General features: G+C 37.4%; 1 pseudogene; it reads left to right on the top strand.

Annotated features, from left to right (window-relative positions):
• Positions 1–79: 79 nt before the first annotated feature.
• Positions 80–27,993, top strand: part of LOC130681817 (uncharacterized) — an 81,216-nt pseudogene continuing 53,302 nt past the window's right edge.

The following is a 27,993-nucleotide window of genomic DNA, read 5'->3' as shown; positions in this document are numbered from 1 at the left end:
CAAAGTCTAACTTGAATCATAAAAACAGTCAAGGCTCCTCAGTCAATTCCCACACTTGAGCCAATTTGTATTACTTTGAATGAAGGGGAGATTGGTCACCTTGAAGAAGGACCACAAAACACTGCCCAAAATTTATCCTCTTAACATTGTTTTTGTGAACATTCCTCAAAGGGATCTATGAGTGTTTACCAGGATAATTGTGTATCAAAGAAAAGGAACTAATAAGACCTTTTATGGACTACTAGGCAATGGCTCTAAACTGACACTAATTCCAAAAGACCCAAGACTTCACTGTGGTCCACCGTTAGAGTAGAGGATTATGGAGCCATAGAATCAACAGGATTATAGCTCATGTTCATCTCAGAGTGGGCCTAGTGGTTCCCTGAACCCATCCTGTGGTAATTTCCTCTATTCTAGAATACACAATTGGAATAAATATATTCAGCAACTGGCATAATCCCCACACTGGTTCCCTGACCTGTGGAGTGAAGGATATTATGGTGGGAAAGGCCAAATGGAAGCCATTAGAACTTCCTCTACCTAGCCAAATAGTAAACCAAAAGCAATACTGTATTCCTGGAGGATTGAAGAAATTAGTGTTACCATCAAGGACCTGAAAGTTGAAGGGGTGGTGATTTCCACCATATCCCCATTTTGCTTGCCCATTTGGCCTGTGAAGAAGACAGGTGGATCTCAGAGAATGACAGTGGATTATTGTAAGCTTAACTGGATGGTGACTACAATTGGAGCTGCTGTATGATAAGTGGTTTCATTGCTTGAGTAAATTATCATATCCCCTAGTATCTTGTATGTAGCTACTGATCTGGAAAATGCCTTTTTCTCCAACTATGGCAATAAAGATCAGCATAAGCAGTTTGCATTTAGCTGGCAAGTCCAGAAATACATCTTCTTTGTCCTATAGCAGAGTATATCGACTAGTCAACCATATGTCAAATTTAGTTCACAGGGATCTTGATTGCTTTTATCTTCCACAAGGTATAACACTGTTCCATTACATCAATGACATTATGCTGATGTGACCTAATAAGGAATAGCAAATACTCTAGTCTTACTGTTAAAACATTTGTGTGTTAAAGGGTAAGATATGAATCCCATGAAATTCAGGGTCCTTCTACCTTAGTAAAATTACTAGGGGTCCAGTGGTGTGGGGCATGTCACATATCCATTCTAAGGTGGAAAATAAGTTATTACATCTGACTCTCCCACAACCAGAAAAGAGGTGCAATGTCTAGTGGGCCTCTTTAGATTTTGAAGGCAAGAATCCTCATTTAGGTGTATTTCTCCACTTTGTTTATGTAATGACCATAAAAGCTGCTAGTTTTACATGGGGCCCAGGAAAAAAGGCTCTAAAAATAAGCCCAGGCTGTTATGCAAGTTGCTTTGCCACTTGGGCCAATGATGCCTCAAATCCAATGGTACTTGAAGTGTCAGTGGTAGATAGGGAGGCTATTAAGACCCTCTGGAATGCTCCTGTAGGTGAGATGCAGTGCAGGCTCTTAAGATTTTTGAGGAAAGCTCTGCCACTCTCTATGGATAACTATTTCCCTTTTGAAGAAAAAGTTATTGACCTACTCTTGGGCCTTCATAGAGAATGAACTCTCAACCATGGGCCACTAAATTACCACACAACCCTAGCTGCCCATATGAACTGGGTGTTATTTGACTCACTCAGCTGGAAGTTAGAGCATGCACAGCAGTACACCTTCATCAAATGGAAGTGCTATATACCACCTCAGCTCATACCATTACTCTGCATATTTCCTCATTTTGTTATGTGTTTGTGCATATCTATCTAGCAATAATCATTTATCTTCATTTTCTTTTCTCTCCTATCCTTTTATCATGTAATATATGATGTAAATACTTTTTGGCAAAGTACTTAAGTATTGTTTTCTTTACATTTTAACATTTAAGTTATGGGACATGAAGGATAATACAAAACATCACTTAAGGACTTTATCCCCTTCTTGAAAAGGATTTAGTATGTTTTCAGTTATATACTGGTTAGTTATATTATGTCAAGTGAAAGTATTACCTTGTTATTGTCTTTATTTGGACATTAAGTATGGTTTAAGTCTATATGAATGGGTGTCATATTGACAAGGGGTGTACTTGTGATGGTTAAGTTCATGGCTCAAGTCAACTGGACTGTAGGGTACCCACACATTAAGTCAAACATTATTATGTATTTGTCCATGAGGATATTTCTGGATGAGATTAAAATTTTAATCAATAAAGTTACTAAAGCACCTTGCCCTCCCTAATGTGTGTGAGCCTCATCCAATCAATTGAAGATCTGAATAGAACACAAAGTGTGAGTAACAGGGATCTCATCCTGCCTAACTTTGAGTTGGGACATTGGTCTTTTCTTGGCTGTCGACTAGAACTGAAAAACCAGCACTTTTGCAGGTACCCTGAAAAACTAACATAAGATACACACTGTGCAAGGGGATTCAAGATGGCGGCATGAGAGCTGAGACGGAGAATTCCTCCCAAAACGATAAATAGTATGAAAATATAGTTAATTTCTAACTCTAAAACAGCAACAAGAAAGAGGGCTGAACCAGACTGCATGCAGACCTCACGAACAGAGCAGACCTCATGAACACAGGGTAATGTAGGAAAGCCTTTATCAGGCAGGACCCAAGCCCTTCCCCCACCCCAGCTCGCTGGTGGGAGGAAGAGAAATGGAGCGGGGAGGTGGTGGAAGCCTAGAACTGCTGAATACCAAGCCCTGGAGGTCTGCTTTGGGAGCAGAAACCTACACTGTGTGGTGCTCTGGACGTTGGGGAGCTCAGACACGTGGAGTGCTTGAGAGACAGATTGAGGCCACTTGTGGAGGACGGGATCCACACCCAGGCATTCTGGGACAAAGGAAAGACAGGCAGTTTGAGAGGCTTCCTATCAGCAAGAGGGCTGCTGAAGGAGGGAGCGGAGTTTGCAAGCAGCTTGCTGAGTGGGGGAGGGGCGAGCTGGACAAAGTTGTCTGGACGTGCTCTTCCCAGTTGGCTGGGAACATTGAGGAGCTTCAGGTGCCCCATCCCCCTGGCTGCCTACTCACCTCTGAGGCCCCCCACTGTGACATGCAGCCTGCTGCACCTTCCTCCTAGCCTGCTGGCACCAGTTCACAAACCAGCAATCACTGCACTTGTGTCAGGCCAGCCAGAAGGAGGCTCAGCCTACAATAACTATAGATGCAACGCACAGAGGCTTACACCTGTGTGCTTGGCCCACTGGCTCTGATACTTGAGACAGGCATGAAAGATGGGAAACAGGAAGCTGATCTTTCTTGCCCCCAGGCACAGCTCCACACCCCTACAGCCCCCAACCTCACTCTAGAGGCTGAGCAGCTCCAGAGACTGGAATTTCTGGGCACTAGTGGGCACCACACAGAAATATGAAACATCAAAAGAACATAGTTCAGACCAAAATCTCACAAACCCCAGAAAAAGGACCTAATAAAACTGAACTCACCAATCTGCCAGAAAGAGAGTTCAAAATGAAAATCATAAACATGCTTATGGAGGTACAGAAAAATATTCAAGAACTCAGGAACAAATTTAAGTCAGAGATTCAGTCATTAAGAAATTCCATATCTAAAATGAAACATATAATGGAGGGATTTAAAAGAAGATTAGATGTAGTAGAAGAGATGGTAAATGGAATAGAAATTATAGAAGAGGAATACAAAGAAGCTGAGGCAAAAAGAGAAAAAAGAATCTCTAAGAATTAAAGAATATTGAGAGAGCTGTGTGACTAATCCAAATGGAACAATAGTCATATTATAGGGGTACCAGAAGAAGAAGAGAGAAAAAGGGATAGAAAGTGTCATTGAGTAAGTAATTACTGAAAACTTCCCCAATCTGGGGAAGGAGATAGTCTCTCAGTCCATGGAGGTGACAGATCTCCCAACACAAGGGACCAAAGGAAAACAATATCAAGACATATACTAATTAAAATGGCAAAGATCAAGGATAAAGACAGACTTTTAAAAGCAGCTAGAGAGAGAAAAAAGATCACCTACAAAGGAAAACCTATCAGGCTATCATCAGACTTTTCAACAGAAACCTTACAGGCCAGAAGGGAGTGGCATAATATATTTAATGCAATGAAACAGAAGGGCCTTGAACAAAGACTACTATACCAGACAAGATTATCATTTAAATTTGAAGGAGGGATTAAATAATTTTCAGATAAGAAAAAGTTGAGAGAATTTACCTCCCACAAACCACCTCTACAGTGCATTTTGGAGGGACTCCTATAGATGGAAGTATTCCTAAGGCTAAATAGATGTCACCAAAGGGATAGATAAAGAGCACAGAATATGATTCATAATATACAAAGAGTGGAGGAGGAAGGAAAAGGAGGAAAAAATAAAGAAGAACCTTTAGGTTGTGTTTGTAATAGCACATGAAGTGAGTTAAATTAGACTGTTAGATAGTAAGGGAGTTGCCCTTGTACCTTTGGTAAACACGAATCTATAGGCTCCAATGGCAATAAGTACATACCTGTTGAAAACCACCCTAAATGTAAGCGGTCTGAATGCACCAATCAAAAGACATAGAGTAACTGAATGGATTAAAAAACAAGACCCATTTATATGCTGCCTACAAGAGACTCACTTCAAACCCAAAGACTTACACAGACTAAAGTAAAGGAATGGAAAAAGATATTTCTTGCAATTAACAGGGAGAAAAAAGCACGAGTTGCAGTACTTGTATCAGACAAAAGAGAATTCAAAACAAAGAAATTCACAAGAGACAAAGAAGGACATTACATAATGATAAAGGGGTCAGTCCAACAAGAGGATATAACTATTATATATATATATGTGCACCCAATACAGGATCACCTACATATATGAAACAAATACTAACAGAATTAAAGGGGGTTATAGAATGCAATGCATTCATTTTAGGAGACTTCAACACACCACTCACTCCAAAGGACAGATCAACCAGATAGAAAATAAGTAAAGAGACAGAGGCACCAAACAACGTATTAGAACGGATGGACCTAACAACATCTACAGAACACTCCATCCAAAAGCAACAGGATGCACAGTCTTCTCAAGTGCACATGGAACATTTTCAGGAATAGATCATATAATAGACCACAAAAAGAGCCTCAGTAAATTCAAAAAGATTGAAATTGTACCAACAAGCTTCTCAGATCACAAAGGTATGACATTAGAAATAAATTACACAAAGAAAATGAAAAAGGCCACAAACACATGGAGGCTTAATAACATGCTCCTAAATAATCAAAGGATAAATGACCAAATAAAAACGGAGATTAAGCAATATATGGAGACAAATGACAACAATAATTCAAAAACACAAAATCTGTGGGAGGCAACGAAGGCCATGCTAAGAAGGAAATATACTGCAATACAGGCCTACCTAAGGAAAGAAGAACAATCCCAAATGAACAGTCTAAACTCACAATTAATGAAACTAGAAAAGGAAGAACAAATGAGGACCAAAGTCAGTAGAAGGAGGGACATAATAAATATTAAAGCAGAAATAAATAAAACTGAGAAGAATAAAACAATAGAAAGAATCAATGAAAACAAGAGCTATTTCTTTGAGAAAATAAACAAAACAGATAAACCCATAGCCAGACTATTCAAGAAAAAAAGAGTCTACACACATAAACAGAATCAGAAACGAGAAAGGGAAAATCACCATGGGCACCACAGAAATACAAAGAATTATGAGAGAATACTATGAAAAATTATATGGTAACAAACTGGATAACCTAGAAGAAATGGACAACTTTCTTGAAAAATACAACCTTCCAAGGCTGACCAAGGAAGAAACAGAAAATCTGCTTAGACCAATTACCAGGAAAGAAATTGAATTGGTATTCAAAAAACTACCAAAGAACAAAACACCTGGACTAGATGGTTTTATGCTGAATTTTATCAAACTTTTAGTGAAGACCTAATACCCATCCTCCTTAAAGTTTTCCAAAAAGTAGAAGAGGAGGAAGTACTCCCAAACTCATTCTATGAGGCCAACATCACTCTAATACCAAAACCAGGCAAAGACACCACAAAAAAAGAAAATTTCAGACCAATATCCCTGATGAACATAAATGCAAAAATACTCAACAAAATATTACCAAACCGAATTAAAAAATACATCAAGAGGATCATACACCATGATCAAGTGGGATTCATCTCAGGGATGCAAGGATAGCACAACATTCGAAAATCCATCAACATCATCCACTACATCAACAAAAAGAGGGACAAAAAGCACATGATCATCTCCATACATGCTGAAAAAGCATTTGCCAGAATTCAACATAAACTCATGATAAAAACTCTCAACAGAATGGGTATAGAGGGCAAGTACCTCAGCATAATAAAGGCTATATATGACAAGCCACAGCCAACATTATACTTAACAGCGAGAAGCTGAAAGGTTTTCCTTTAAGATTGGGAACAAGACAAGGATGCCCACTCTCCCCACTTTTATTCAACATAGTACTAGAGGTCCTAGCCATGGCAATCAGACAACACAAAGAAATAAAAGACATCCAGATTGGCAAGGAAGAAGTCAAACAGTCCCTGATTGCAGATGACATGATACTGTACATAAAAAACCATAAAGAATCAACTCCAAAACTATTAGATCTAATATCTGAATTCAGCAAAGTTGTGGGATACAAAATTAATACACAGAAATGTTTTGCATTCCTATATACTAACGATGCACTAGCCGAAGACAAATGAGGAAAACAATTCCATTCATAATTGCATCTAAAAGAATAAAATACTTAGGAATAAACCTAACCAAGGAAGTGATAGACTTATGCCCTGACAACTATGGGACACTCTTAAAAGAAATTAAAGAGGACACTAATAAATGGACATTCATCCCATGCTCGTGGATAGGGATAATTAATATTGGCAAAATGGCCATCTTGCCTAAAATAATCTACAGATTCAATGCAATCCCTATCAAAACACCTACAGCATTCTTCAATGAACTAGAGCAAATAGTTCTAAAATTCATATGGAACAACAAAAGGCCCCGAATAGCCAAAGCAATCCTGAGAAGGAAGAATAAAGCAGGGGGAATTATGCTCCCTGACTTCAAGCTCTACTACAAAGCCACAGTAATCAAGACAATTTGGTACTGGCACAAGAAGAGGCCCACAGACCAGTGGAACAGACTAGAGAGTTCAGATATAAACCCAAGCATATATGGTCAATTAATATATGATAAAGGAGCCATGGATAATCAATGGAGAAATGACAGCCTCTTCAACAGTTGGTGTTGGCAAAACTGGACAGCTACATGTAAGAGAATTAAACTGGATTACTTTTTAACCCCATACACAAAAGTAAACTCAAAATGGATCAAAGACCTGAAAGAAAGTCATGAAATCATAAAACTCTTAGAAAAAATATCGGCAAAAATCTCTTGCACATAAACATGAGCAACTTCTTCATGAACATATTTCCCCAGGCAAGGGAAACAAAAGCAAAAATGAACAAGCAGAACTATATCAAACTAAAAAGCTTCTGTACAGCAAAAGTTACCATCAGTAGAACATAAAGACATCCTACAGTATGGGAGAATACATTCATATATGACAGATCCAATAAAGGTTTGACGTCCAAAATATATAAAGATCTCACACACCTCAACAAACAAAAAGTAAATAATCCAATTAAAAAATGGGCACAGGATCTGAGCAGACATTCTCTAAAGAAGAAATTCACATGGCCAACAGACACATGTAAAGATGCTCCACATCCCTAGTCATCAGGGAAATGCAAATTAAAACCACAATGAGATATCACCTCACACCAGTCAGGATGGCTACCATCCAAAAGACAAACAACAACAAATGTTGGCAAGATGTGGAGAAAGGGGAACCTTCCTACACTGCTGGTGGGAATGTAAACTAGTTCAACCATTGTGGAATGTAGTATGGAGGTTCCTCAGAAAACTAAAAATAGAAATTCCTTTTGACCCAGGAATTCCACTATTAGGAATTTACCCTAAAAATACAGCAGCCCAGTTTGAAAAAGACAGATGCACCCCTATGTTTATCGCAGCACTATTTACAATAGCCAAGAAATGCAAGCATCCTAAGTGTCCATCAGTAGATGAATGGATAAAGAAGATGTGGTACATATACACAATGGAATATTATTCAGCCATAAGAAAGAAACAAATCCTACCATTTGCAGCACTATGGATGGAGCTAGAGGGTATTATGCTCAGTGAAATAAGCCAGGTGGAGAAAGACAAATATCAAATCACTTCACTCATCTGTGGAGTATAACAACAAAGAAAAACCTGAAGGAACAAAACAGCAGCAGACTCACAGAACCTAAGAATGGAGTAACAGTTACCAAAGGGAAAGGGACTGGGATAGTATGGGTTGGAATGGAGGGATAAGGGGGAAAAAGGGGCATTACAATTAGTACACATAATGTAGGGGGTTATGGACATGGGGTAGGCAGTATATACAGAGAAAACAAGTAATGATTGTATAGCATGTTACTACATTGATGGACTGTGACTGTAATGGGGTATGTGAGGGGGGTACTTTATAATAGGGGGAGTGTAGGAACCATAATGTTGTTCAAGTAATTGTACATTAATGATATCAAAAAAAAAGATACACACTGTGCATATCTTATATGAGCAGGGTAAAGTAGTAGCAATGAACTAGACATTAATGTTAGAGATTTGAGTTTGTTGTTTATTTTGTTTTTAAATCAACTTTAGGGATGTATCATTTTTATATAATAAAACCCTTGCACTGTTCACCATGTAAGAACTTATTCACTATGTAAGAACTTGTTCACCATGTAAAAACGTGTTCATTATGCTTCAGAAGATTGGAGACTGTTGAGAATTAGGCTTGGGGTTGATTAATGATTGTGATTGTGTATTGAGTCCCCTATACAGAATTTTATTGTTGTTAACAACCATATGATCAATAAACATGAGAGATGCCCACTCAAAAAAAAAAAAAGAATCATTCACTTCAAAATAAAAAAAATTTTAAAAATGCATTTATTATTAAAAAATCAATTATTGGGTGTTGAGCCTGCTGGCTTTCAAACTGGAATTTACGCCATCATCTTTTTTATTTCTCATGCCTTCCTACTTGGACTGCAATTGCACCATTGGCTCTCCTGGGTCTCCAGCTTGTGACAAATATATATATGTATGTATATATGTATGCGTGTGTGTGTGTGTGTGTGTGTGTGTGTGTGTGTGTGTGTGTCTGTAGCTGATTTTGTTGGTTCTATTTCTCTGGATAACCCTTTCTGAAACTTTTACCTTTAGAGTTAACCCACACAGAGTGAGAGAACTGGATTATTTATTCACAAATTCTAGTCCCAGTTATTGGTTGAGGGCTGCCACTTTGGACTGCTAACTTCTGACATGTTGGTGTATCCTATATGCACACAGAGAATTTTCTAGAGGTCCAAAGAGCTCTCAAATTGTTACCAGGTAATGGTTGTACAAAGTTGCACCCAAATTCAGAGTAATGGTAAGAGCTGAGGTGATATAGGTAGTGCACTAAAACCATCTGCTACAGAAAACAATAGGATAAATAGTTCTGCAGCTCAATAGGTATGGTTTGACTACAGGTATGCATTTGGAAATCATAAGCTCATTTTAAGTCATTAGAATGGATTGAATTTTGAGATAGGTTTTGTATAATGATTAGAAGGCTGAAGTCACATCTAAAATAAAACCAATATTTAAGAGATACAAGCAAGATACAAACTAACAAAAGGGACAGAAGAGGATCCAGAGATGAGAAAATCAAGTTAAAGTATGCTATCATGGAAGTCAAGTAACCATAGTGATTTTTCTCCCAAAGAGTGTGTTTTCAAGAATCAAATTCTGTCATAAAGGCAGGTAAGGTCTGAAAAATGTACATTGGGTTTAGTCACTTGAGGACATGTATGATTTGGAAAGTAGTGTTCCACAAAGCTAGATTTCAGTATATGTGGTGTACTCAGTAAAAGGAATTTTGTTTCACAATTTGTGAAGAGTGGAAAAATTAAGTTAAGCAGACAGATGGGACTGATGAAATATTTTATTTACTTGATTGTTTCTATGACAGGAGAGATATAAGCATGCTTAACTGTTGATTGTAAAGGCAGTACATAGACAGTGATAAAAGAGAAAGAATATGGACAGGATAATTAAAAGTGCCAGATATCCAGAAGGAAAGAAATCATGAGATTCAATACACATTGAGGTACACTATTTCCACCTTTAACAAATGGAAAGTTGGATATTTAGATCAAAATAGAAAAACATATGTATATATCAGAGGCCTGGATATTGAGAAAATGGTTGGATTGGGTTGGGATGTATTGGTAGTTATCTGGTTGTAGACTGGAGATATAATGTGGTTCAACTAAGCAATGAAAGGTATGTATTTTATAGATTCATACATATTATTGTTTGTATGAATAGCTTCTTTTTTGTTACTGAGGAGTATTCCATTATATTTTATGGAAATAACACAATTTGTTTAACCACATGTTGATGGATACTTGGATCCAGAATATCATAAATCAAGCTGTTATAAACATCCTGTTAATCAGGAAAAAAGATATGAGCAGGGTGGAGAGTGAATTAAGGCCGGTAAAGTCCACCACAAGGGACTCAGTGTTAAACCAGATAAAACTAGATACCCAGAAAAGACTCAGACTTAATGAGTTAATCAGGTAAAGCTCAAAAGGCTAGGAGCAACTTGTCCTGGAATGTTTGAATATTTATCAGTATCTGAGCCCAGCCCATGTCTTCATTGTATCAATTAGGTCATGCCATTGTAAGATTTACTTTAGCCTGCTAAAAGGCCCAGCTTATTTTTTTTTAACTTTACCTATATGCTGTTTTTCCTCCTTCAGCTCTAATCAAGTAATGCAACCTGGGCAGCCAATTCAGCAAGCAGGCCCAGCCATAAACAACATAGTAGAAGGCAGGAAGGATTCCATCTTAAAAATAAGATTGCATTTTTTAAAACCCAGGAAGTTAAGAAATAAGATTCTTAACATACTCTTTAGCAAACAGACAATAACGCAGCCCACCTTAGAGGCAGGACAGGCAGTCTTGATTGATATGCTCCCAGACCAGGAAGCTGCTATCTCAGGGAGAAATCAGAACAGTAAATTTCTTGTGTTAATTTTAAATATTTGGGGACCACTTAACAAGTCTGCACCCTGAGCCCTTTGTCACATTCCTGAAAAATCCTTAAAAGGGAGAACCCCCAACCTTTCATTGTGCAACTCTCTCTGAGGTTGCTCACACTTTCTAAGTGCATAGACATTTTCTCAGTCTTTTAGTACACACTTCTCTCTGAGGTTGCCCACAATTTTTAACTGTGTAGACTTTCTCTCCAACCTTTCAGGGCATACCTCTCTCTGAGGTCACCTGCACTTTCTAAGGGTGTAGCCTTAAATGTTCTCTCTCCAACTTTCCAGGGTGCCTCTCCTCCCTGAGGTAGCCTGTACTTTTTCTCTTTTTAAGTAACTTTAAATAAAACTTTTATTTTGCTTCTCTACTGTGTCTCTGCCTTTCAATTCTTTGTTGTGATGGTGACAAGAACCAAGGAGAATAAACAATGCCCCCCTAACAATCCCTGTATAAGTCTTTGTCCATGCATATGTTTTTATTGCTCTTAGTTAAATACCCAAGAGCATTATAAGAAACTGCCCAACTGTGCCATCAGTGGCAGAATTGTTATTGTTTCTGGAGGACTTTTTATGCTAGTCCCTGTTTTACAAGCTAAACACTTTACAAAAATATCTGGATTAAATCCCTAAAACAACTCTGTTTGGTGGATATTATTCTTTTTTACCAGTGAGTAAACTGAGAATCAGAGAAACAAAGTCATGTGTCTAAGGTTACACAGCTAGTAATTGTGAAGTGGGGATTTGATTCCAAGGTGTTCTGATTCTAGAATCTGTGTTGTGACAGGAACATTCAACTAGTGTCATTCTTCACTTTAACTTTTGAAGCTTTAAAGATTTATGAGTGAAACTAAATTTTTATTTTTCTGTGTGGCTACTAGCAGGAATCAATTACTTGGTCAGTTATTGAATTTAGAGAACTTCAACAGCTCTTATTTTTTTTTATTATTATCTCATTAACAATAGCATTAACAAAGTGATTAAGAAACAATAATGCACCTCAATATGCCAATTGCTTGTGGTTGATGTACATAAAGAGATACCTATAGTCATAAAACTGAAGTTTAAACTAATTAAAGAGGGGAATTCAAATTCGGTAGTGGATTACAACTGTTGGGGAGGACGAACTTTCCTCTGCCCCTCAAGGTTCTTCTAGCTGGTCTAAGAATCAAATTGATATGAGACAGATGAATAGAAAAAAAAGTTTAATTATATACCTAAAGGGACTCCACAGATGCAAAATTCCAAGGACAGACAGGAACAATGAGGTATATATATTATTCTGAACTAAGGAGAATGGGTAAGGAAGAAAGGCAATTTACAAAAATATAAAAGAGTAAGAGTTTAGTAAACAAATGTTTGCTGGACCATGCAAAAACAATGGGACACAGACAGGAATTTTAACAGAGTTTGCTATATATCTAATAATATACCTAGTTTATATTATTATGTAGTTACCCGTGATAGCTCTCTTCCTGGAGCAATCCTTCCATCTAAATTCATTTTTATGCACTTAGGGTGGGGGTGGTCAAAATTTCTTTCTGAATCTTTTGGGCCTTGACTGTTTTTAGCTCCATATAATCTGCATGTCAAAGTGGCACATCTTGGGATAGTCTCCCTTGGCCACCACCCAACTTTGATGTGAATGAGGTAATCATGGGAAGCAAACTGTGAAACTGTTTTAACAAATGCTGAATCCAGTGCAAAAACTATTACACAAGTGAGAAAAAAAATAGTGGAGTTTGAATGGGCAACATAAGCTCTTAATGTCAATATTATTCAGGAGAAAGATAGAAGCCTATATAAACATTGTCATATTTATAAATCTGGTGAATGATCTAGTGTTGCTACCAAACTGATCTTTATTCTTTACTGCATTTCATGAAAGAAATCACAATAAACTATAACATTACTCAAGAATTTGGGGATTTGTGAGGTTCTGTTTGTCACATCCTTCACTATTTTTCAGTAGTCAATTTGTTAAAACTTTACATTTAATAGAATGAATTATAATGATATGTTTATGTGCCTGTCTTCTTCATCCCACTGTGAGCTCTTTTTATGATTGAAAGCCTATCTAATTAATCTTTATTTCCTCAGCAGTTAACACAGTACCTGTTCAAAAACTTATGGCACGGACTCAAATGTTTATTTAGTGACCAGAATGAATGTATAAATAAGTGAACAAGATACTCAGAGAAGAGTCTTTGTTCAGCTGCAAGCACAGAAGATTGCTGCATAAGTTAAAAATATAAAAATGTAGAAGAGAAAGTGTTAAGGAAAAATTCTGAAATGTCCTAAATTAAGTGACATAAGGGATGGAGAATGAAGGAGAGAAACAAGGCAAGGTAATCAGTCAATAGCCATGGTCTGTAGCTAACCAGTAACTCCATGTTCCTTCATGAAGTCATTTCAATAATCATCTAGAAGGTCCCCAGAACCACCACATCCCCCTTGAACATGACCAGTGTCTGACCATCATCAACAACCAATATGTTTTCAGGCAGTCCCATATGGGGAGGTCACACTGTTGGCTGGGTGAGACCTCAGCCCAGAAGAGGATTCTTGACTCTAATTGGGAAAGAACCTGTGAACAAGTCAAACAAGTACAAGCCAGAAAGGAATTCATTAAAGCAAAAGTAGTAGCGAGTGTCAGAATTGTATAGTGTCAGGAAGAGTGGCCCTTTTATTTGTGCAGCCAGGCAGGTAGTAGAAAGCAAGAAAGAACAGAGAGAGAAAAGGAAAGTTCATTGAATTCCTGCTTGGCATAGGGAATCCCTTGCCAACAACTAAAGCCAAGGTCACCTGGTGTCCAATGTCTAGCTGGATCTGCACACCATGGGAACTACATCCTTACCACAGAGCACTTCATGGATTGAGTTTATGTTCTTGGAACTTTCCAAAACAAAGAAAAGGAGATGTTCAGGCAGTCTGCTAAAAAACATGACCATACAGCCACAGTCCCATCAAAGTCACCCAGGCAATGGGAATGTGCAAGCCCACATAGAGGTCCCTGAAGCCACTTCCTTACTTGTCTAAAATAAAATGGGGAGAGAGAAATGGCTTGTGCTTAAGACTAGAAGGCAGAATGAAATAGCAAAGTGACAGAGAAACTTACCACCAATGATGGATGTCAGAGGAGCTCCCTTTAACCTGATTAAGGTCCAGGTTGTAGTCTTTGTCCTAAGAAAGAATTCAGAGACAAAGCACAATAAGCTAAGCAGTAAGAAAGTTTTATTTAAAGCAATGCACACACTCTCTTAACAGGGGAGTGCAGGCAACTTCAGAGAAGAAGTGAATTTAAAGGGTGTGGGATGTGGATTTTTGTAAACGTTTTTGAATATGGGGCAGTACAGGGCATGATATATACAGGTAAATAATATTTCCTTTGAAGTTTTGTCATAAAAATAGGGTTATCTAGGTAACCATGTTGATTTGTATCTCAGCATTCCTTATCCATCAAGATTGAGATGTAGGTTCATTTACACTCTTGAGGTCTGTTTTCTGTCATCGATACAATGTTACTTAATTGATTAATGTGACTGGAAGAAGGGAGAACAACATATTAAAAATTAAGTTAAAGAATAAACTAGGCCTTTTTTCAAAGGCTAAGTAGATTTTATAATGGCATGACACTTGCCCTATATCTCTGCTCTACCTCAAATCCACAAGCCTTCTCTTCGGACTAACCACCTATCCCCAAACTTGCACTGCTTTGCTTTATCCCACATTCCTTATCTATAGTCAATGTGAATTTACACAACTTTCTTTCCTTGAGACCCCTCATAAATGTGCCCTGTTTTTTGAGTCTGGAAGACAAGTGGTTTCTGTTAATTGGCTTTGCTGCTGTTGAAGCAGAAACTTACTGTCTGAAGACTCAGCCCTTTATCTGCTAGCATCTGTAAAGGCTCAATAAACCCTTTTATTTAGGAGATCTCTCAGTCTTTAAAGTTATTGATTTGTCAAATGGTTGCTTTAAGAGCAAATCATTTTAGACTTTACTAGGAAATGATATTGGCTGTTTCCTAAATGAAAGAAGATATTTGTAGGAGACCTTTTTGGCAGTGTGGATTTCAATCAAATGAATGACTAAAATTCTACTTCTGACAAGATGTATGTTCATGAAAGAATAAGTCAAGGTAAATTTGTCTGATGTTCCTTGAAATACAAATGTCTCATATAAATATCTATCTCTGAAATGATTGAGTATAAAAGAGAATATATCAAAATATAGTCATTCCAGATTAAAAAATGAAGTATATTACATGCCATTGGTTTTTTATTTGCTTTTTAGTTTGGCATTTCATTTATTATTTGAAAACTGTAGTTATATCTAGTAAAGTAGAAATATAAAATATAAAAGTAGAAAAGGAGAAGAGTAAGTTTTAGAAAGACCCCAACAAGTTCCCTTATTATCAGCCCCAATACACAAATATACATAATGGGAAAATACCACAATCAAAGAAGTAAACTCAGATGTTACTGGTTTCATGAAGCCTGTCTCTAAATCTAAGATCAGCTCTCAATCCCTATGTGAAAGTCTTGACCTTGGAAGTTGATACTGGTCATGGGTGTCTTCTTGCTTGGATATTTCACTCTGCTTTCCAACTAAGGAAGAATAATAGACTCTAACAATTTTCTTTTTCCTGTCCCTACCCAATCTAAGGTTAACTGTTGGGGAGGAATTCTGTTTGGAGATACAGGGAAGTCAGAGTACAAGGTGAGGAAGGAATTCATTATAGTGAGAATAGTAGGGAATGGCTGCTGCCTTGCAGGCAGCAGAGCAAGGAAGAATGGTGTGAGGTAAAGGGCAGCTCATTGAGCTCCTGCTCGGCATTGGGCAGATCCCTTGCCAACTCCTAAAGTCAGCACACCTCATCCACTGTCTGGTTGAATCTGCATGGTGTACAAACTAAGCCCCTACAACCCCAGGATTTGGGATTGCCATAGAGCACTGGATGGAGTGAGATTATGTCCTGAGAACTTCCCAAAGGCAAAGAAAAGAGAATTTCAGGCAGGCTACTAGAGAGCTGCAGTTCTCTCTGGGTTACCAAGGCCATGGGAACTTGCAAGCCCAAATCAGAGCTTTCAAAAGTCCCTCTCTACTTATCTTAAGTAGAAAAGAGACAGAGTGAAGACTTGTGCTTAAGTCTGGGGAATAAAATGAAGTAGCAAAGTAGCAAAGACACTTGCCACTGGAAGAGCACAGAGACAAAACGTAGTAAGTTGAGCAGTGAGAAGTTTTTATTTAAGGCAAAAACATGTACACTCGAAGAAAGGGGTAACCTCATATAAGAGGCACCCATAAGGGTTTAGGGTCTGGGGTTTCATATGGCTTTTTGGGTAGGAGTCAGCATAAGGCATGATGTATACAGGTAGTTTATAATTTCTTTGAAATTCTGTCTAAGAATAGGGTTATTTAGCTGAGTGTGCTGGTTTGGACTTCAGCATTATTTCTCCATATAGGTTTATTTACAGTTTGGAGATCTTTTTCCTGCTGTGGTTACAAAGTTACTTGATTAAGGGGCTAGAAGAAGAGGAAAAACGGTGTATAGGTTAAGTTAAAGGATAACCCAGGCGTTTTTTCAGGCTAAGTAGATTTTACAATAGCATGATCTAGTTGGTACAATGAAGACATGGACTGCACTTGAATACTTTTCGTTTCTAGGAAGTATCCGGACATTCCAAGTTGTTTCTGGTTTTGGGAACTTTAACTAATTAACTCATTAAGTCTGTGAGTCCTTTCTGGCTCTCTGGTTTTACCTGATTAATTCTTTGTATCCCATTTAATGGGGTCCACTGGACTTATTCTCCTTCTACCTACTCATATCTATTTTTCTGCCTAAGAAAACTAAATTTTGATACCTCAGCAGCAGCCAACTCATGGGAATCTGCCACCATTAAAAAAAAAGTTACACTGTATTAAGAGCTACAAATGTAATTCTGTCCTCTTTAGAAATAGAGTTGCTGGTGTAGACATCATTAAATTTATCTTAATAATAATTTATTATTATTAATGATCTTCTATGTAGAGTTCAAGGAGTGACCTCGCATATTACCTTAGAAACAAATGCATTATACAGAATATATTTTTATCTTCCTCCAAGTGCCAGTAACTCATTTAACTAGAATATGAAGAATAGAAGTGAGATCCAATAAATAATGAATTCTATTTGGTGGTTTTCCCCAAAGATGTATATACTGATTAAATAAAGAAAAGGGGGTCACCTTCTTCTTAAGTCATCCATATACTTTGTCTTCAATAAAAAGCATAGAGGTCACAAGGGGATATCTTCGTAAATCAAAGAGAACACTTGTCTCCACAGTTAATTAACAGAACTTCATAAGTGAAAAGAGCCTTATATTTGCGTGATTTGTTCAATTGTTTACTGTGCTAGAATTTTTCCATCTACATTTTGAACATGTTAAGATGAAAAAGAATTTTGACTACTAAATGAAATATTGAGAAGGCTGCTTCTTAAATTAAATTATTTGTTGCATTAGCATTTTTACATTTTAATGAGAAAGCAGTCACAAAGGAAATGGCATATCAAGGCAATCTGCATTATTTGTGGGTTCCCAAGCCAAAAAACCATGAGTGTTTTTCCACCAAGTTTTACAATGTAATTATCATGTGAGACTCCGTATTTCTTCAGCCTAGTTCATAGACTTGGAGCATTCCAGATATGATAATGGTAATTATTTAATATGAACTAGAACCAATAGAGTGCTCAGAGATTTCTTTAGCATCACTGTTACCTGAAATAGCCAGAAAGAATATTGTTCTGCACCTCTCCTCAAGAAAATGACCTAGCTATTCTACAGAAATCTCTGCAAATGGTACTGCTAGTTCACAAACTAATTCCTACCTCTAGGTAAGTTAAAGAGAGAAAATGATCCATTCTTAAAAGTTTATCAGGTAGAATTATTTGAAAATTATAATCCTGCTTGTAGAAGAAATGTCCTCCCAAAGGACAGGCCTAAAGAAAAATATTGTATTTCATTTATTTATTCAGTTGTTATAAAAGTATTTACTAGACTGTATGATACACATGGTGATAAATAAAAGACAGATTGAAAAGAATCCATGCTATAGAGGAGCTCACTATTCAAAAGAGATAAACATATACACAGAAATTTATTGTGATGTATGTAATAATACAGGTATGTCCATTGCAAAATGGCAGGATAAAGAATGTTTCACCAAACTAAAAAATGAATATTAGTTTGCCAGATGTATATAGGATGAAAAGCTGTATGAATCAAGTGCATGGAGGTAAGAATGAAGATGGTTCATGTAGAAAATGTCCAAGAGTCTGTGATGGTTGGAGCATTGGGCAGAAATCAGTCAGAAAGCTGCGAGAGTTGATGTTGAAGTTAGATTGTCACATCGAGAATAACTTTGTTTACATGCTTATGAAGAAAACGTAATCTTGTAGTAAGTGTGGAGCCATTGAATATTTTTAAGTACTATTGATTAAGATGAAATGAGCAGCCACTAAAGGTGTATTGAAGAGAGTAGATAGAGATATAACTAGAGACAAAGTAACTGATATTATTCTATAATATCTGTTGAAAGCTAGTTATAGGGCAGTAGCTGTGGAGTTGGAAGGAAGATCTTGATACAAAAGATATGGAAAAAATGTAGAACTGGACTTTCAGATTAGTTGACATCTAAAAATGTGGTATGCAACCCTTCCTCTATTAGATCCATTGGACAAAGAACAACTGAGTTCAAAATTTCCTGAGTCAGCAGTACAGAACTGTCAAATCAACCTGTGTATTACTTTCATATTGCTAATGTATCAAATTAGCAGATTAGTGGCTTAAACAATACAAATTAGAGTTCTGAAAGTCAGAAGTTCAAAATGAATTCTATGGACCTAAAGTCAAAGGTTACATTCCTTCTGGAAGCATGAGGCTGAATCTATTCTTTGGCCTTTCCAGTTTCTAGAAGCTACTTGTATTTCTTTGTTCTTGCTCTCATCACTCCAAGCTTTACTTCTGTTGTCATGTCTATTTCTCTCTGCTTCAGTCATAATGTCACCTTCTCTAGCACAGAGCCTCCTGTCACTCTTTTATAAGGACTCTGATTATGTCAGGCCCAATAGGTAATGCAGGATAGCCTTCCCATCTTGGAGTCCTTAACTTATTCACATTTATAATTTCACAGTGTCCCTCTTGTCATTAAAGTAATATGTTCACAGATTCCAGGGATTAGAAAGTGTACATTTCATGGTGTGGGAGTTGGGAGGCACTATTATTCAGCCTATCACAACTTGTCACAAAACTTGAAATATTTATGATCAAGATAATGAAGATAGAATCAGGCCAAGGTTTTTACTAAGAGATTACTTGAAACTCTCCTTCTTGAGAAAATTACTATAATCAGCAGAAGTAAGCAGAGGTATCTTGGCACAATCTTATTTGCATACTCTCATTTTTGAGGAGCAATAGCTGAAAATGGGGGAAGGCCATGGGTCAGGTAAGGAGCATTCCATTTTAAACTATTTCACTGGTATAGATTAAATCATCAAGATATTCAAAAGTTAGCATTGGAATAACCTAGGAGGAGCAAATCTACAATCAACTAAATGATTGTCAGGGTTCATTAGTGTTGCTGTGGCTATCAGTAACAGAAATGAGACCAGACGCTATCATTCTGTTTAAGTAGTATGCAATTGGATGAAAAATAAAAGGAATTTAAAGAAAGAAAAGGAAGGAAGGAAGGAAGGGAGGGAAGGAGGGAGGGAGGGAGGAAGGAAGGAAGGAAGGAAAGAAGGAAGAGAGGAAAGGAAACTAGTTTCCAATGACAGCAAACAGAATCTCCAAATAGGAAAAATTAAATTAATCTGCAGAAATAAAGCTTCCCCACTGGGAATGACTGATGACATCTGTTTCCTCCCCACTCTCTTCAGCACTCCTCTTAGGCTGCTCAAACTTTTAGCTGATAATATAAAGTGACATCAGTCAGGTTCCTACTTACGTCTAAGAGAATTTTAAAAAATTGAAGGCTAAACCTGAGAGTAACTGAAGAGAATATATTCATACTGCCTTCAAGCAAATATCAGTCTTGCATTGACCACCATGGTTCCTGAAAAAATAATTTGTCATATGGAACAAGGCACAAAATATGAACTCTAAACCTCAAGCAACTGCATACATTCGGAACAAATTTACTACAATTAACAAAATAATATTTTACATACCATCTGTGCAGTGAGTCCAATTTAATTATGACTTGTCGAAAACAATTTCCTTCTTTTGAGAACAATCCCCTTTTCTGGAATCTACTCTGTTCCTCACTGCAATCATGTGTTCCAGGGTGTTTTGTTATCACATGACCCTACCTACTCTGTTTCCCCCAAAATAATGTAAGCATGGACACCTCACTAAATCCAGAGTGAGTCATTTATTGTTTCTTCCAAAGTGGAACTAAGAAAGGGAGTGAGCCCTAGCTCACTAGTGGGAGCACTAAAATTTTAACTTGATAGCTGATTAGATCTGTCTGCAGTGAGTAAGAATGAAGGCAATACACAATGACAAGCATAAGTGAGAGTTGTGAAGAAAAGGGGGAAAGGAAGAGGAAGTGGAGAAGAGAAGCAATAACAATTTCTGATTCTATTCAAGACCTGTGTTCAAGTTTGTAGAATACAGTTACATTGCTGGACTTTCAAATTTCTTACTGTAGCCACCCAAGAACTCTATGAATGAGATCAGTAAATGACCATTTTACTTACTACAGTGACTTCTGCCACTTCAAAGCAAAAAAGCCTTTATCATAAATACAATTGTTAATAAAATAACTTTATAGAACAATAGAAGAAAGTGAAGAGATTAATGAAGCAAATTATTATAAGGAAGGGTAAGAATATTCTCAAATTAATTCTATAAAATAAACTAAAATTATAATTAGAGAATTAAAATTGCATCAAGCCTGGAATTCAAATAGTGAGATGAAATGCAAGCTTCAGAAACTTACACAAAATTCAAAAGAATAAGGCAAACAGAGAAATGTGGTGCGAATGATGAGAGAAATAGAAGAGATCAGGAATACAAATTAAGACATTTGTTATTCTTCAAGAAGATATCAAAGAAATAATACAGAAATAAAAATTAACCTGCCAAACAGGAAATATTTGATAGGCAGAAGAGGTAAGAGAATATATTATAATTTTATCAACATATGATTAAACAGTGAATTAATTAAAGTCTTCCCAGAAGTGTGTAGAACACCATAAACTGAACTTATAGAATTTGGCTAAAGCTACACCTAAAACATATCAGTATCTTTGAAATGATTTCAATATTAAATTAGAGTGAGGAAATATAGATAAATAAGCATTCAACTATAGAAGTAAAATAAGAGACAAACTTAATAAAAGCAAATTATGTAGTGTAAAATAATAAAAGCAGCAATTCATATACAAGAAAGGGAATATTAGAATTTATTAATAAATGTAAGAGATGTTTATTTTTTATTTCCAAAACAGTAAAATTGAAAACAAATCCTATAAAGAAAAGTGGAAAAACCTAAATATTAAACAAAATGACTACGAAATAAAGCAAAACAGAAATGGTTACACTGGTAAATTCTACCAAATATTTAAAGAAGAATAAATGCCAATTATTTACAAAATCTTCTAGGAATTAGAATAGGAAGGAACACTTGCCAGCTCATTCTGTGAGGCTATAATTGCCCTGATACCAAAACTAGATATAGATATCAAAAAAAGTACAAAAAAGACTAATATCTCTTATTAATATAGTTGCAAAACCATCAACAATATACTAATAAACCAAATCTAGCAATATATGAAATAATTAAATAGGGGAGGAGGAGCCAAGATGGTGGCATGAGTAGGACAGTGGAAATCTCCTCCCAAAACCATATCTATTTTTGAAAATACAACAAATACAACTATTCCTAAAAGAGAGACCAGAAGATACAGTACAACAGTCAGGATACATCTACATCTGCGAGAACTCAGCACCTCACAAAGTGGGTAAGATACAAGCCACGGCCTGATGGGGCCTGAGAGCTCCCCCCTCCCCCAGCTCCTCAGTGTGAGAAAAGGAGTTGGAGCGGGGAGGGAGTGGGAACCCAGGACTGCTAAATACCCAGCCCTAGTCATCCGCAGTGGGAGGGCAGACACACAGTGTGTGGTGTGCTGGATACTAGGAAAATGGAACAGTAAAATCTGCGAGTAGGTCCCCGCAGCTGGCGCCACTGGAACAAAGGAAAAGCGAGTGCTTTTTGAAAGCCTTAAAGGGACAGGGGCCTTACAGCTGGATGGAAGCTTCCTGGCACACTCAGCTCAGCGGCTGGGAATCCCAGGGAACTCCGGGTGCCCTAACCGTCTGGGAGGCAGCGCAACTCTGAGGCCCCTCATGGCAATAAACAGCCTCCGATCCATTACTCCCCCTCCCCTCTGGCGTGGCCACGCCAGAGCAGGGGAGAAGCCTGAGAACGGCCGAGCCCACAGCAACCGCCCAGATCATCCTCCCCAGCCCCCCAGGTCAGACTCAGAGGATGCATAGGCATGCAGCTGCCCAGCACAAACCCCTAGGGGTCGCCGTTCTCGCAGGAGAGGAAGGCGACCAGCAAGTGGGAAGGGACATTGTTCTCCCAGCTGACACACGCACCAGCTGCCCATGAAAAGGCAGAAAAACTTGATCCAGACCTGAATCATACAGACAATGCCTGAGGAGCCTGGAGAGATAGATTTAACCAATCATTCCGAAAAAGAATTCAAAATAAAGGTCGTAACCATGCTGATGGACCTCCAGAGAAATACGCAAGAGCTAAAGGATCAAGTTAGGAGGCAGAATACAGAAATAAAACAATCTCTGGAAGGACTTAAAAGTAGACTGGATGAGGTGCAAGAGGCCGTTAATGGAATAGAAATCAGAGAAGCTAATGCAGAGAGAGATAAAAGGATGTCTAGGAATGATAATGATAAAGGGGCAAATAAGAGGATAAAACCATTATAAATATATATGCACCCAATAGAGAAGCACCAACATATGTGAAACAAATACTAACAGAATTACAGGAGGAAATAGAATGTAATGCATTCATTTTAGGAGACTTCAACACACCACTCACTCCAAAGGACATATCCACCAGACAGAAAATAAGTAAGGACACAGAGGCACTGCACAACACACTACAACACATGGAAGTAATAGACATCTACAGAACTCTACATCCCAAAGCAGCAGGATACACATTCTTCTCAACTGCACATGGAACATTTTCCAGAATAGACCACATACTAGGCCACAAAAAGAGCCTCAGTAAATTAAAAAAGATTGAAATTCTATCAACCAACTTCACAGACCACAAAGGCATAAAACTAAAATAAATTGTACAAAGAAAACAAAAAGGATCACAAACACATGGAGGCTTAACAACATGGTCCTAAATAATCAATGGATCAATGACCAAATTAAACTAGACATCAAGCAATATATGGAGACAAATGACAACAACACAAAGTCCCAACTTCTGTAGGATGCAAAAGCAGTTCTAAGAGGAAAGTATATAGCAATCCAGGCATATTTACAGAAGGAAGAACAATCCCAAATGAATAGTCTAAAGTCACAATTATTGAAATTGGAAAAAGAACAAATGAAGCCTAAAGTCAGCAGAAGGAGGGACATAACAAACATCAGAGAAGAAATAAATAAAATTGAGAAGTATAAAAGAATAGAAAAAATCAGTGAAACTAAGAGCTGGTGCTTTGAGAAAATAAACAAAATAGATAAGCCTCTAGCCAGACTTATTAAGAGAAAAAGAGTATCAACACACATCAACAGAATCAGAAACGAGAAAGGAAAAATCACGACAGACTCCACAGAAATACAAAGAATGATTAAAGACTACTATGAAAACCTATATGCTAACAAGCTGGAAAACCTAGAAGAAATAGACAACTTCCCAGAAAAATACAACCTTCCAAGACCAACCAAGGAAGAAACAGAAAATCTAAACAGAACAATTACCAGCAACAAAATTGAAGCGGTAATCAAAAAACCACCCAAGAGCAGAACCCCTGGCCAGATGGATTTACCTCTGAATTTTATCAGACATACAGAGAAGACATAATACCCATTCTCCTTAAAGTTTTCCAAAAAATAGAAGAGGAGGGAATACTCCCAAACTCATTCTATGAAGCCAGTATCACCTTAATACCAAAACCAGGCAAAGACCCCACCAAAAAAGAAAATTACAGACCAATATCCCTGATGAACATAGATGCAAAAATACTCAACAAAATATTAGCATATCGAATTCAAAAATACATCAAGAGGATGACACACAATGACCAAGTGGGACTCATCTCAGGGATGCAAGGATGGTATAACATTCGAAAATCCATCAACATTATCCACCACATCAACAAAAAGGACAAAAACCACATAATCATCTCCATAGATGCTGAAAGAGCATTTGACAATATTCAACAACCATTCATAATAAAAACTCTCAACAAAATGTGTATAGAGGACAAGTACCTCAACATACTAAAGGCCATATATGATAAACCCACAGCCAACATCATACTGAATAGCAAGAAGCTAAAAGCTTTTCCTCTAAAATTCAGAAGAAGACAGGGATGCCCACTCTCCCCACAGTTATTCAACATAGTACTGGAGGTCCTAGCCATGGCAATTAGACAAAACAAAGAAATACAAGGAATCCAGATTGGTGAGGAAGATGTCAAACGGGCACTATTTGCAGATGACATGATATTGCACATAAAAAACCCTAAAGACGCCAGTCCAAAACCACTAGAACTAATATCAGAATTCAGCAAAGTTGCAGGATACAAAATCAATAGACAGAAATATGTGGCTTTCCTATACACTAACAATGAACTAACAGAAAGAGAAATCAGGAAAACAATTCCAATCACAATTGTATCAAAAAGAATAAAATACCTAGGAATAATCCTAACCAAGGAAGTGAAAGACCTTTGTCCTGAAAACTACAAGACACCCTTAAGAGAAATTAAAGAGGACACTAACAAATGGAAACTCATCCCATGCTCCTGGCTAGGAAGAATTAATATCGTCAAAATGGCCATCCTGCCCAAAGCAATATACAGATTCGATGCAATCCCTATCAGACTACCAACAGCATTCTTCAATGAACTGGAACAAATAGTTCAAAAATTCATGTGGAAACACCAAAGACCCCGAATAGCTAAAGCAATCCTGAGAAGGAAGAATAAAGTGGGGGGGGGGATCTCGCTCCCCATCTTCAAGCTCTACTACAAAGCCACAGTAATCAAGACAATTTGGTACTGGCACAAGAACAGACCCACAGACCAGTGGAACAGAATAGAGACTCCGGACATTAACCCAAATGTATATGGGCAATTAATATACGATAAAGGAGCTATGGACATACAATGGGGAAATGAGAGCCTCTTCAACAGTTGGTGTTGGCAAAACTGGACAGCTAAATGTAAGAGAATGAAACTGGATCATTGTCTAACCCCATACATAAAAGTAAATTCGAAATGGATCAAAGACCTAAATGTAAGTCATGAAACCATAAAACTCTTATAAAAGAACATAGGCAAAAATCTCTTGGACATAAACATTAGCAACTTCTTCATGAACAATTCTCCTGGGCAAGGGAAACAAAAGGAAAAATAAACAAGTGGGACTACATCAAGCTGAAAAGCTTCTGTACAGCAAATGACACCATCAATAGAACAAAAAGGCATCCTACAGTATCGGAGAATATATTCATAATTGACAGATCTGATAAAGGGTTGACATTCAAAATACATAAAGAGCTCTTGAACCTCAATGAACAAAAAGCAAATAATCCACTTAAAAATGGGCAAAGGAGCTGAACAGACAGTTCTACAAAGAAGAAATTCAGATGGCCAACAGACACATGAAAAGATGCTCCACATCGCTAGTCATCAGAGAAATGCAAATTAAAACCACAATGAGCTATCACCTCGCACCAGTAAGGATCGCCACCATCCAAAAGACAAACAACAACAAATGTTGGCAAGGTTGTGGAGAAAGGGAAACCCTCCTACACTGCTGGTGGGAATGTAAATTAGTTCAACCATTGTGGAAAGCAATATGGAGGTTCCTCAAAAAGCTCAAAATAGAAATACCATTTGACCCAGGAATTCCACTTCTAGGAATTTACCCTAAGAATGCAGCAGCCCAGTTTGAGAAAGACAGATGCACCCCTATGTTTTTCACAGCACTATTTACAATAGTCAAGAAATGGAAGCAACCTAAGTGTCCATCAGTAGATGAATGGATAAAGAAGATGTGATACATGTACACAATGGAATATTATTCAGCCATAAGAAGAAAACAAATCCTACCATTTGCAACAACATGGATGGAACTACAGGGTATGATGCTCAGTGAAATAAGCCAGGCGGAGAAAGACAAGTACCAAATGATTTCACTCATATGTGGAGTATAAGAACAAAGAAAAACTGAAGGAACAAAACAGCAGCAGAATCACAGAACCCAAGAATGGACTTATAGTCACCAAAGGGAAAGGGACTGGGGAGGATGGGTGGAAATGGAGGGATACGGTGGGGGGAAGGGGCCATTAAGATTAGCATGTATAATGTGGGGGGGGCACGGGGAGTGCTTTGCAACACAGAGAAGACAAGTAGTGATCCTACAGCATCTTACTACTCTGATGGACAGTGACTGTAATGGGGTTTGTCAGGGGGACTTGGTGAAGGGGGGAGTCTAGTAAACATAATGTTCCTCATGTAATTGTAGATTAATGATACCAAAAAAAAACTAAATATGATGACCAAGTGGAATTTATCTCAAGAATGCAAAGTTAAGTATTACACTAAATAAAAATAATATGGGCCAAAACCACATAATCATCGAAATAGAAACAGAAAAAGCATTTGACAAAAATTCAACAGCTCTTCATGATAACAATAATTTACGGTAGAATTAAAAAGAAACTTCTTCAGCATAAAAGGCATCTATGAAAACCCCACAGTTAACATTTCACTTACTAATGAAACAATGTTCTCCCCCTAAGATCCAGAGCAAGACATGGATGTCTGCTCTTACCACTTATTTTCCACAATATGCTGGAAGTTCTAGCCATAGAAATTATTGCAAAAAATGACATAATACACATCCAAACTAAAAGGATGTACTGAACGTATCTCTATCCACAGATACAATGATCTGATGCACAGAAAACCCTAGAGAATCCGTACAAAAACTAGAAGCACTAATAAACAAGTTCAGCAAATTTGCAGAGTGTAGAATCCACATGAAAGTATAAGTTGCATTTCTGTAGAATATGAAAAATGAAAAATCTAAAAGAAAAATTTAGGAAAAACTCCATTCACAATAAGATTGAAAATAATAAAATACTTCTGAATACTATTGCACAAAGAGGTTCCAGGAACCTAGGTATATACCCAAGAGAATTCAAAGATGTGTCTCCCCACAGAAACTTGCACATGAAATGTTCACAGCAGCATTATTTATAGAAGCCAAAGGTGGAAAGAAACCATGTCCATCAAATTATGAATGGATAAACAAAATGGTGTATCCATACAGTGGAATATTTCTCAGCCATAAAAGAATGAGGTACTGATACATATCACAATAAGAATGAACCTTGAAAACATTATGCTTAGTGAAAGAAGCCAGACACAGAGGGCCACATCATTTATGATTCCATTTATATGAAAAGCGAGTGGATTGAAACTCAAGTGATATTGTCACTGTTCTTACTGAGATTGAGT

Source organism: Manis pentadactyla, chromosome X (assembly GCF_030020395.1).
Source record: "Manis pentadactyla isolate mManPen7 chromosome X, mManPen7.hap1, whole genome shotgun sequence".
Taxonomy (NCBI): domain Eukaryota; kingdom Metazoa; phylum Chordata; class Mammalia; order Pholidota; family Manidae; genus Manis; species Manis pentadactyla.
This window is presented reverse-complemented; position numbering and strand designations above follow the sequence as displayed.